The sequence below is a fragment of the Lates calcarifer genome, linkage group LG16_LG22, assembly GCF_001640805.2.
Source record: "Lates calcarifer isolate ASB-BC8 linkage group LG16_LG22, TLL_Latcal_v3, whole genome shotgun sequence".
NCBI classification, from domain to species: Eukaryota; Metazoa; Chordata; class Actinopteri; family Centropomidae; genus Lates; species Lates calcarifer.
This window is the reverse complement of record NC_066848.1, coordinates 4,160,294-4,173,409: the sequence shown is the minus strand read 5'-3', so window position 1 is coordinate 4,173,409 and position 13,116 is coordinate 4,160,294. Positions and strand designations below refer to the sequence as shown.

The window sequence follows — 13,116 nt, the reverse complement described above, 5'->3', positions numbered from 1 at the left end:
AAATAGTCTGTTTCCCCATTTTACAAATGTATAAAACAAAATATCTTGTGAGAGCTAAGATACAGTTAATGTATTTCAGATTACACTCTCTAGATTCTAACACTGACCATACTCTTACACAAAAGCACATGAGTATTCACTACGTATCACAAAAAATACTGCATACCCACTCTCACACACCCACAAGCTCTTAACACAGTGAAAGCTTTAATTACTGTAAGGGGAGCCGCTAAAAGCTGCGCAAGTGATCCAAACCTTAAGTATACGCTAACCATGCCCTGTACACTAAATATATATCACATTAACTTGGAATTAAAGTAAGCAGAGGGACTACTTTTAGAATAGTAATAGTTTCCATATGAATGCTGTCAACGTTTTTTTGCTCTTGTTCAGCCTTAATCCTATCTCTTATTTGATTAAAGAACCTCTGGGCAAAAAGGAAACTACATGATATAACTTGAATGTTGTAATTTGTTCTGCTAAAGTGAGAAAGCATCCTAAAAAAGATAACATTAATCATACTTCTATAGTGGCCCTCTTCAGAAATATAAATGACATAATATAATATACTATGATCTGTTTTTAGGTAAATTGCACTAAACAAAAAGTTTTACAGTTTATCAGCCTGAATGAAAATGTGTAAGCAGAGATTTCAGCTGGCTTCACAGCATCAGCTTCTCGCTGATGAATTAGACGGCTCTGCAAACGCTGAGAAATGGAAATGTGCTTAGTATTTCTTGATTACAGCATCCATATGTACAGTAATAGCAGGAACCTCTTTAAGTGATATTTTTGAGCTAGAGAGACTACAAACAGTGTGTTGATGAGATCACTGAAATTTCTTTAAGTAGGACAACGATCTTTCACGTTATTGGTTGACTTTTGAGATTGAGTAAATTACTCACATGGGTTTGCAGTGACTGATGTATGCTGACTACTTTAAAGCTCGGAGAATGAGCCAGCCGCTCTCACATATTCTCTCACCTGTGTGATAAATGATAGTTAATGGTGAAAGGAGCATGCTATTGTTGTGACTTTCACTGAAAATAATACATTAAACAGAGCGGCTTTGTGCAGTTTGGCTGACCCAAGTATGAGGCAAAATTGATGAACCAGACTGCTGACGACCCTCTGTGACCTCACTTATCACTCATGACCCTTGACCTATCAGTCCATTTAAACAATTATTTAATCACTCTTGTTGTTCTCACTGGGGACAGACAAGTCTTTAGACAACACAAGATGCCACATGCATTTGTCTCCTGTGTGACACACACAGAACCTAATTATGTTTGTCTTTTATGTAACCTAGAGATTAAACTAATGGGGGCAGCTGCACTGTCTGCCCCAGGCTGCTGTTATTCCCATTGTAATGTACTGGTCAGGCAGCCGGTCACATTTGCATTCCTATAGATGCTCGTATCAAAGCACCCCTGGATGACCTCATCGTGGCCAGTAGCTGGGCATGGTTCTTCTCCATCAGCACCATTAGCAGGATCAAAAAAGCACAGGTCATGTGACCCTATGACTGATTAGAGGTCAGTGAAGTCAGGTCATTCTCAGTTCAAGGATCTCAAGAGATGAAAAATAGATGCATATTAGTGCCCGCAAAATACAACCAATCATCAGGGACTCTGATAGGCAACCTGTCCACCATAAGGATGCTCTGCTCAGGAGAAACCCGCTGGCATTCATTATAGAGCATTCTTAGAAGAAATGCCAGAAATCATGGGGAAAAACACTTCGAAGAAAAGGTCAGATGTTTAGCTAATGGCTTAATTGCCTTCAGAACCATACAAAAGGCTCACAGCATAAGGTTAAGCCAATGAGTTGATACAGAGAGAAACAATTTGAGGTTTTTTTCTTTCCTTTGCGATTTTCAAGTGGAATGGTTTATCAACTTGATTAGGCACACTAGGCTAGAGCCTAATAGTCGTAATGTACAATCAAAGAGGGTGTCTTACAAAATCTAAGCATTTTCTTCTATAAAAAGTTTAGCACAGGATAAAAGCCCCTTGTTTTAAAACTCTTGTAAAAAGTATGCTTCATCAGCACATAGACTGGGATGCCAAAAACAACCAAACAAAATAAAAGGGGTGCTTGCTGTTCCCTCTCCCTCACATCCTGTTGCACACAGCCTGCACATCAAACAGATCCATGATTTAATGGCCTCTAAATGCTGAGCAGAGCAGTGCTGAGGTCAGACACCAAGCCAAGGCTCAGGGCCTCCTACAAAGTCTGTACTTTTGCCAGTGTGTAAAATTTGCATATATTGTGTGTCTGTGTATGTATGTGTGTCTGTGTGTTCAAGTCAAAGTTAGGCATAAGAAGAAACTATGACTGTTGATGACCTGATGTGAAGTATTTGCCCTTTACTTTTATCATTTGGCACTGTGTGTATGGTTCATTCACATACATACATACATACATACATACTTAATATCTTTAGCTCTCAATCTTCTTATTGGCGGTTATCAATGCAAATATGCGTGTGAATGTCTAGGTGTGGTCACTGATGATACATGCAAATAAGTGTCTACGCTGGGAATTATAGACTGGGGAGGAATCCACAAGGATGTGTCAACAGACTTTCAACTGCCATTTGACTATTCCTGTACATTTTGCAATGAAGTAAAGGAGGTGAAAACTAACAAGCAAACAAGTCTTACACAAAAGGCACAGGCTACTTTTGATTTTCAAGGCATCTTCATCACACATTCATGTCTGCATTTGACCAGATGTTCCCTCTAAACTATGCACACGTCTGTGTTCTTTGTCTACATATGTGCAATTAGGAATTACAGTGGTTATAATTGCTTGTGTTTTCATGTGAACCAGTGCACATTGTCCACACATCTAATTAACACAAACAGATACTGATTGATATGCGTGTAAGCAGATGAACCAAAAGCTATTACCTCCCTTCCATCCTACAGTTGTCCCAAGACTGTCACGTGAATTTGTCATTTTTTCCGTCACAAGCACAGTCTGTTCTAGCTTTAAAAGAGCGTAGGGCGAAAACAGCGATGTCCGGTGAGAGTTGTGTCAGTGTGAGTGATGTGCTCCTATGTGAGGGTGTTGTCCTCTCCCCTCTGTCTCTGACCAGCTCCCCCCATCCTCCAGGCCAGGACCCTCTCCATCTCTTCACATTACTCAGTGACCTGAAACCACAGGGCCAAAAAACCTAACCAGCTCCTTCGTCTTCTTAATGAATCCAATTTTTTGCCTGAGAGCACAAGGCGTGCACATACATCCATGGAAACTCTAAATTATCTGACATTAATACAAATTAACAAGAGCCACTGCCATCAAGACTGTGCCACCACACAGTGGCAGACAATGACAGTACATCTAAATCACTGTATGAGAACAGCAACTTATTCTATACCCCAAAACACACTCAATAATCTCATTTAAAACAGGCTATAACCAAAACAAAAGCAGAGAGGCTGATTGGTGTCAGTGCCATTACACTATGAATTATACACAATATGTTATGAAAATATCCATATAATTGACTCTCCTCTATGGCAGCCATTAATTCCTGTCCTCCATTAAGTGGTTTAAATGATCTTGGAAGAGGCCATACATCTCCTGATGCCCTTTATGAGATCAACACCACGTCCCCCCTAGAACTTAATCGACCCTCAGTCCCATTTGTCCATGAAGTCTGATGCAGAGGAATAATTATTTAATTCCTAAAGGTTCTGAGGGGTCCAACTTGTCCATTACCCCCAGAAAATCTACAGCTCTGCAGTGGGAAGCCAGAGCTCCTCTTCGATCCATTCTCTTCTCTCATTTATGTTAAGCCAGCTTTAAATGTCAGTACAGTATTTGCATGCCAGTGTGGCTCTGTCTGCAGCTCGTTATTTTCAGATGTTGACAGCCTAATCGCATGCAAGTTTAGCCCGCTTTGCTAACCTAATGGTTGCTACAGCCAAGTCATACTGAACAGCAAGCCAAGGCTTGTATCTGCAATGTTCGGCTGCAGCTGTCTTATTCACTTTGGCTATCAGGGGGAAAACACAGAGAACATAGCAACCTAGCATAATTAGCTCATCAGAAATGACAGGAAGCGTTCAGCCTGACTTTGGTCTCCCAAGGTGTTGTGAGCAGGGCAGAACTCTACCTCAGCAGGTCTGATATTACCCTTCTGACAGTCTGACCTTCAGGCAAAAGCTCAGTCCATCTCTCCAGAGAAGTCCATCATTCCCTTCATTCACTCAGACAACAGCTCCTCCACACCTCAGCCAGGGCGAACACATAGACATTTGCTCAAGGGTAGCAATGTTTTGGTACTTCTCCAAGAAGTGCAGAATTTAACAGTGTCAGCACCTTTTAGGATTGTAAATACAACCTGTCACCATTCATCAGGGCACCAAAAGGAGAACGCAGACACTTCAAGGCCTCATTATTTCGGCGTCCTCAAACACCTCGCCATAAGATCACTGCAGTGCAGCAAAGGAGTAGCATTCCTGACCCAGTGTAGGCCAGTAAAGGTAATTAAGATCTCATGTAGGCTTGGTGCACTCACATAGTTTCAGTCAGTTACCAAACTCTTGGAGACTCTTGGAGTTGTTGGAGTTGGCATCAGAGGGTTTAAACAAGTAAATGCAGTTAGCAGACTAACACTCGCTTTCAGAAGTGTGGAAAAGTGACAGCAGTGTCATCTTGTAACTATACCAGTTATGCACACAACGCTGCAGCGGTTTGAGAGACTGCAGTCAGAGGAATGCCCCTACCGCAGCAACCAAACACACACAGTGACAAACACAGATAAAAGTTAAGAGGAAAAAGTTTGGGGGAGAAGCCACCAATGGGCAGGGTAGGGTGGTGAGATGTGGGATTAATTAAAAGCTGCTGTCACTGTGGTGCGCTGGTGACACGGAGCCACACGATTACTGAGATCTCTGTGTGAGAAGAATCTGCTCCCACAACTCATTTCCTCCCCACTGAGGGGGGAGCAAAATGGGACCGTCTGTTGTACAAAATACCAAGAAAGAGGGAATCATTTTTCATTCAGAGGAATTTGAAAATCCAAAAGGAAGGAAAGGGCAGGGGGTGGGAGAAGAAGGATGAGGAGAAATTCTTTTGTTTTTGAATAAAAGTCTGCTGAATCTATTTCAATCGAGTGGTACACTGGGCCCGTGGGAGGGGGAGGTCAAAGGATCTAAGCCACTGTAATCCTAAGCTTGCAGCTGCTTAAAACCTGCTCAAGTTAACAGGGTGATATGTGTGTCTATAGACACGATCACACTCATGCAGCTTAAACTAACATCTGGCAATGTTACCATATCTAACTTTCCACTTATTTGTTGCGCTGCTCAGTAATCCCTTTGTTGCAACCAATATACTGAAACGATTGTCAAATCACAAAACAACATTTTGAAAATCAATTAACATTTTTTCAAGCAAAAAGGTAAAGCATTCTCCAGTTTTACCACCTATAATGTGAAGATACATAATCCTTATGTAACTAGAGCTTGGTTGTTTTGGTAATGTTTACAATCTGTAAAACATACATCACATTCTCCTCACAGACAGGTGGAACAGCCAGCTGACATCTACATGCATCAGCCATACGCAGTGTGCCAGATTCTAGCACTTCTGTCTGCATTTCTTTGAAGGTTTTAATTGCAGATTAAGTTGATCCATTTATGGCACAGTTGAAAAGTAAAATGAAAATATCTTGGGAAATTTTGAAAGACATCCCACCTGTTCTTAGTGTTGTCAGAGTGAGACATACAGCAACCGGGTTGGAGTGCTAAAGGTTACACCCCAGCCACAGATGTCATTAACAACAATTCTTGTTAAAGGTGATAGCTGTGGTGAAAACAGGATACTGTAGATGAGGAAGGCAGCAATGGGGCTTATTAATTCACACTTCAGTCTTCCTGTAGAAGGAAGATAGATCTAAAAACACTGAGACAGTTTGGAAAATAGAACGCACGCACATGTATGTGATCTCAGTTTGGCAGCTGTTTCATCAGGGAAAAATAATCACACTCACTAAATGATACCCATTTTTTTCCCCATTTGTGAGACTGTTCTCCGTACCACCTAATAAACCAAAGATTGTGAGCATCTCACAAATTAAAGCTCTTCAGGAGTCAGATGAAAATTTAATATAACCAGAAGCTTTAAGGCTACTAATTATTCATCTCCTTTAATATGCAGACATTTCATTTAAACAAAAACTTAGGCAGAAGAGGAAAGTTTCCAGTTTCAGAAAACACTGCTGGGAATGCTGGCAGGCCCATTCTTCATTTTCTAATTATGCTGGATTATTATTAGCTGGAGACACAACTGACGAAGAAGACATACATTGATGGAAGTAGTGCACTAATGAAATCAGGAGATGCCAGGAAATTCATGCAGAGCAGATGATGTTATTATAAAGGGATTCTACTGTTCATGGTGCAGAGGCCAACTTGGAGCCTTTTCTGAGTTTTCTCTGAAATTCAAAAAATACTGGAATAATGTTATTTATTTTTTACTATGACACTTCTGAGCTTGAGGCAGACACACTATTTTATACATACATCTGTCCACAACATATTTGCTGTGTTTCAGGCCAGCAGCATACGGCCAAATGTTGCCAGACCGGTGCTAATGTGACAAGGGTGATGGCTTTTGTGTAGAGTCACCAGAAGTTGTCAATGGCACCACGAGCTTGGTCATTAATCACCCAGTCGCCCGGTTGTATGCATACATGACAAGAGGGCAGGATCGCAATGGATGAGGGGTGGAGCCCTGTAACATGGACTCTTGCCCCAGGAGCCCCAGTGGACTTGAATGAAGGGGTCCCACACATTCACAGTTACCAGGTCACTAATCAAATTATGTTGATAGCCAGGGATAGCACACAGGACAACAGAATTCATTTAGTATCCCTCACCCCTATTGTCTCTTTGCCGGGGCATCACTGGGGCCTGGGATAAATAAGTAACCCCCTTTTCTTCTCAATTTATTTGAACCCCCTCAAATGAATAGCGTGCCTTGTGAGAGAGGCATGAATTAAACACAACGAGAGTAGGTAATTTGGAACCTCTGACAACATAGTTGTCACTGCAAAAAAAACTATGCAAATGCAAATCCTCAGCATGAGCCAGATGGTCATAGTTTTGGGCAAATTCACTTAGTCAGGCATAAGTAATGTCTCACATAATAAATATGGCCAATGCATGATTGGACAACATCTGAAAAAAAGAGATGCTGAGGTGAGACCGATCCATCCATCACTGGAGGTGATCATTTGGTTACATGTCCCCTGAGGTGACTAATCACAACAACTTGTGGCACTGTGTCACACAGCACTCAATGTGTGTGTGGGCACTTACACATGTGTATGTCATTCATGCATATACCACAGCCCTAAAGTGATCCAGCGCCTTCGCTGTGTAGCATTTTAATGAATCCATGATGACAGAGTGGATCTGGCAGGTTATGTATGTCTTAGGGCTGGGGTGAGAGGGTAGTGAGGAGAGAGGAACATGACGGTGGGGTTAATGCCAAACCCACCCAAAGGCATAACACAGCGAGCAGCAGGTCCACTCTTGGACAGGTGCTCCTTCTGGGGTCACCCGCCAACTCCCTAACCACACAAAGCAACCGTCTGTCACCACAAATCTGACGCGCATGACCAGAAAGGGAGAAACACATGGCCTGAGTTGCCTCTGGTAAATGTTATGAATTTCTAATGAGTACAATAAAACCAAACATTTACTTACGTTTCAGCCTTTTCTATGACAGGTTAGAAATGTACCAGTTGGCAGTTTGCTAAGATTGCCTGTTCATTTCCCTGACTCCTGGTCTTGTCCAGAGGTGCAGTTAATTTGAACAGCTTTAATGTTTATCTGACAGAGCGTAGAAGATGTATTATTACTACTGGTTTCTTTGCCTAGTGAAATTTGTCATTTCAATGACCATTTGAGCTCACATTTCACACAAAGTGTGATTTGAATATAAAGTTGGTCATACATTTACACATCTAAAGAAATCCTTGAGAAATGCAAATCTTCTTTGAGGTGATTAATTGAAACCTTAAATGTAGTGGCCATTGTTTCATGCCCTGGAGCAGGCCAGGGTGGGTGACTGCACACGTTAAGAGTAAAAATGTGGGCCGGCTTGTCCATGCTTAATCATGTCTGGCCACAATACTAAACACTGTGAAGGTGAACAGTATGACCATGTCACTATGAGAAAATTGTATTTCCGAGTCAACTGAGAATTACTTTAAGCGATAAGTGCGATAAATGCAGAGGAATTTGTCTCAGTGACAAATTTCTGTGTGGAGAAAAGTTTCACAGTACATACGGACACACACAGTGTAAGGTCAACAGGCAAAGCAAGACATATATCAGGAATTATGAATACTACTACTACTACTGCTATTGCTAATAACAATAATAATAATAACAATAATAATAATAATAGCTGTACTCTGAAATGCACTTTTCACTTATCTGCCAATAAGTGGCATGATTACATACGAGTGCATAGGGTACTCAAATAACATCTGCCCCTCCAACCCTCAAGGCTGTGGCCCATCTGTCTTTCAGTCTTAGATTGAAATGTACATGGTCATGTGCAATGAGGCCAGCGATTATAACAGAAATATACATCAGTATTACAGGCCACATGGCAACATTGTTAGAGACTGACAATCAGCAGAGCAAATGGCTGATGTATTGACTGGATGCTTGACCAAGACAATGGGCTTCATTGGATGCCTGTCATTTAAGAGACAGCAATTAACAGGTTTTATAGCAGATCACAGAGGCTGCTGAAAAAGAGCGAGGTTTCTCACTTAGCTGTTGTGAAATAAGAGACACAGAGGAATGTAAAATGGTAAAGGCAGCTTTTGTTCAGAGGCTCAAGTGCTTTAGTTTACAATACTGTCAGAGTGCTTCTCTCATACTGCCAGCAGATGATCGTGGCAGTATTATAAGCTACAGAAGGGTAGAAAAATGGTGAGACCAAGAGCAAGAGAGGAGATAAGAATATAAATGAAATGAATGAAAGTATATCTCATACATATATATATATATATATACACACACACACACACACATATCACAACATATGTTGTTTCTATATGAAAACAGTCACCAGAGATGATTAAGATGCTTGTTGCCAAGGTTCTGCAAGGGTTTCTTTTTTGAGTCAGTCAGCCAATACGTGTTAAGTAAACTTAGTGTTTTTGAAAATAGTGTGAACAGTTACCCATTTTTTCCCTCATTTACTGACACATGAAATTACTGGTTACACAGCTGTCCATTTACAGTAATACTGGCAACCTGCTCATAAGGGACAGCTATTGTAGGTAGCAAGCTACTAATTACCCACATCATGCAATCAGCTAAGACATAAACACTCACCACTTTGTCTCAATAACATTCCATATGACTTACACAGCACAATGTTTATCTTTTCAGTTCAAAGGAAACCATCTTTGGTTGACTGTAAATAGTACAAACATATGGCTTGCAAACAGCAGACTAAGAATGAAAGGAATACAAGAACAATTGAGAGAAGAGGATCTGAGCATTAAAATAGAAACTGTTTAGTTTTACAGCCATGCACAGCCTCCCTTCCTGAGTCGACCTGTCAAGGAGAGAGACTATGTACAACCTACCAAGGGATGTTTGTACATGTGTTTTGTGTGGGTGTGTTTGTGTGTAAACACACAAGTGAGCACACACTCAGCTAGGGTGAGTGGATGGCAAAATATGTTAATGGATGAGAACAGTCATAGCAGCCACTACGCACAGAAAGGGAGAGAATAACATAAGATATTGTTACAAACATACGTCCCTGTGGGAAGAAATGGCTGCAATACAGCATTAATATAAACCTGTGAAAACACACATGGTGATGTGCCCAAGAAGAAGAAGAGTGATACATTAAATTGAGGAATAATGGAAACAAGACCATGTCCCTAGTGATGGTCATTCTGGCTTCAGCCTCCAGGCATGCACACTTCAAAATGTTAAGTTGGCAATACATTAAACTCAGGTTTATCTTACACTTGAGTTCTCTAATAGCAGTTCCTAGCTAAGAGTTTCTCTTTTATCCTCTATTATTCTCTATGTTCTGACTATTCAAGAAGATGCTGAGATCAACTTTAGTAGAAAATGAATAGAAATCTAAGCTAAGAAATGGTTGACCTTGTTTCTATGGATGACATTGTGCTTCATAAATGACTACTCATGCTCAGTGACTGATTCATATTCATTATAATAATCAAGTATAATGAAACATGTAATTACTGCTGTGTATTAACTGTAAACGTGTTGTTATTTGAACATGAGTGATATCTCTAGCACCAGCTTCACCAAGTAGTTAAATGACGGCCATGAAGCTGCAAACATTATACACTTAGTATACTCTTCAACTAAAATTTTGATATATTCAAATCTGACTTTATAAGACAGACTGTGATTTTCTGACAAGATTGCAGACATTAGGATTTAAGAAAGTTCTGCTAAAAACTGCTGAATAAGACTGTCTCTTATTTTCAAAGCTTTTATGAATCTGTCTTGGATGTTGGGAAACCAACTATTCAACAACTTATTCATGTTACAAAATACAGAGCCGTCTTGGAAACGTCAGCCTAAAGATTCAGTTTTGAGCACTCCAAAAATTGGCCAAGTTCAAATCTTTATGGATATTAGAAAGTATGAAACAAGACTCATGTAAAGTGTGGCCTATTAAGATTCTAAAAACGTCTACTTGATACTAGACAATGAATCAAAACAACTGAAATTCCCTGCAAGCCACAGTGTTTGTAGACATTATCTTCTTTGACATTTCCTTTGTTAGAAAATCTTTGATAAGCTTGCTGGTGAGGCTGGTGCTGAGGAGCTAATGAATTGGACCAGGGCTGGGTCACAACTGTCCTTCCTGTCAGATGTTTGAGACGCCATGCTGCACAGGCAGATCTTCAAGGTGCGTTGTTCTGGTATTTATTGTGAACACACAAGTGTGAAGTATCATATACTTGTGATTGAGTATGTTTTTCTGTTTTTACTGTTAAATTGAGTTAATATTAGTGTAGTATTTAAAAACTATGTTAGTAATGCAGAATGCAAAAAACAAGCTTTGTGTCGTCTACTGCACCTTGAAAATTCATTATGTGGAATCATCATAAACTGGTGCCAGGCCAAGGAGTGAGTTATTCAATTATTCAGTACAAGCAGCAGATTGAATTCTCTAAATGACTTCTTCGTCAAGCCCTTCACCCTTAGTTCACCCTTTGCAGTTATTCAACATATGCATTATGCTTCTTGCAATATTATGAATCACTTCAGGAAGTGTTGAATGAGTAGTGAAAAATTCTTTAAGCCTAATCTTAAAGCACTAGCACTCACTAGGCATCAATGGAGATTTTGCAAGTGTGATTAGTATAACATTGATAATGTGTTATTATATAACATTGAAATATGACACTGGCAATTTGACTCTTACAAAAGTGGGACATTTAAGACACTAACCAGAGAGAAAAATAATGGAGGAGTAATAAATAACTGCATGAAAATCTGTGTAATACATTACCTAGATCTTCTTTCATATAATACTTTTGGATGATATTTTACACAGATTCCTGAGGAAGACTTTATAGTTTCAATATTAATTTAAGCCCTGTGATTTTGATGGCAGACAAAAAAAATTGAAAATGAGACTACGTCCAAATGAATGTGCTAATGCTCCGATTGTGTTAAGATAATGTACCTGATGAGGCCATTTCTAAGTCTGGCTTCATGTTAGCCGACAAGCTTCATTAGTCTCAGCCTCCAAAATGGCACTCAAACTGCATGGCCAAATGGTTATCAAGTGCTAAGAGCCATACCGGGACCTATGCCACACACCATAAACCTCTGATATTAATTAACATCAGTTGTTCACAGATTTTATTGGGTGATGCCTTTTTAATTGACACTTGCTACGACTGACGAATTCATAAGGTACACTTCATTGTAGGAGGGCAAAAAAGACAAATTAAAGTCAATTAGTTTGAGGCAGATTGAAGGAGAAGATGGCCATGCAGATGAGAGAGGAACGGCCAGGCCACAAGAGCTCAGGCTCAGACAGAAATCCAGACTACGGGGAGACCCAGTGTCTGCCAATGTGCGATAAGGACAGTACAGAGACTATGGCGCGCTGCCCTGTACTGTTGCTTTAGAAAAATGGAGTGGAGAGAAATGGCCAGGGTCAGGCCTGCAGCAGGATCAGTTTTAAGAAAGCTCTATTCCCAGTGAGGCCCACTGATATGTGTAGAACAGGCAACTTTTGTTCTTTATTTACGTTCTTCCTGGATTGGCTGGGATAAATTATAGAGTCTATTTTGGTTTGCAATGGGGTTGATGAGGAGGTGGGCCAAGTTGTAAGAGAAACCTCAGAAGCTTTGAGCCCCAGAAGCCGTAGTTAAAGAGTGTATTCTCCTAAGACAACAAGACATCCCTGCCAACATGGAAAACCAGGGTGAGAGTGTGCCTGGCCTCAGCGAGAGCATCAAGGCCAGCTGGATAGAGGACGAAGAAAAGATCCAGAGCAAAGCTTTACAGGTGTTCCCTCTAACGCTATGACTTTTTATATGCATAGTAAGTATGTGGGAATAGCATGCATGCAGTTTTCACAGTTATGGTTAATACACCACTGCAAAAGCCGTACTAAAAAATAGCAGACTGTGCCAACTGCAAGATGAAATCTTTGGCATGAAAACCTTGTCCTTAAAGGGCTCTTTGATAGACTCAAAAGCCATTAAATGATCTTTTGCCAACTAAAGAGCGCATTACTCTTCTAAATTTATCCTTATATATCCCAATATCCTTAGTGGTAAAGTCTACATTGACTGGTTATGCACATCAAACCCACACTGACAAGAAACAAAGCTCAGGGCTACAAGTTGCCAAAATGAAGATTTCAAAAATTCTTTACATGGATGAAATCCAACAGAGGCTTTGGCAGTGAGATGTGAAACAAGGCAAAAATTTGTAAAATACCAGTAAAGGACTAATCTATCATCAGGGGATTATGAGAATGGGCAAGAATGTCTTGTACTGACATCTGTTAAATTGAAATATTTGGGCCTGCCGGCAAATGCACAGTACAAAA

At 40.3% G+C, this 13,116-nt stretch overlaps 1 protein-coding gene across 3 annotated transcripts in view; it reads right to left on the bottom strand.

Annotated features, from left to right (window-relative positions):
• macrod2 (mono-ADP ribosylhydrolase 2) overlaps nt 1-13,116 on the bottom strand; it is a 380,118-nt gene that overhangs the window by 317,746 nt on the left and 49,256 nt on the right. The window lies entirely within an intron of this gene.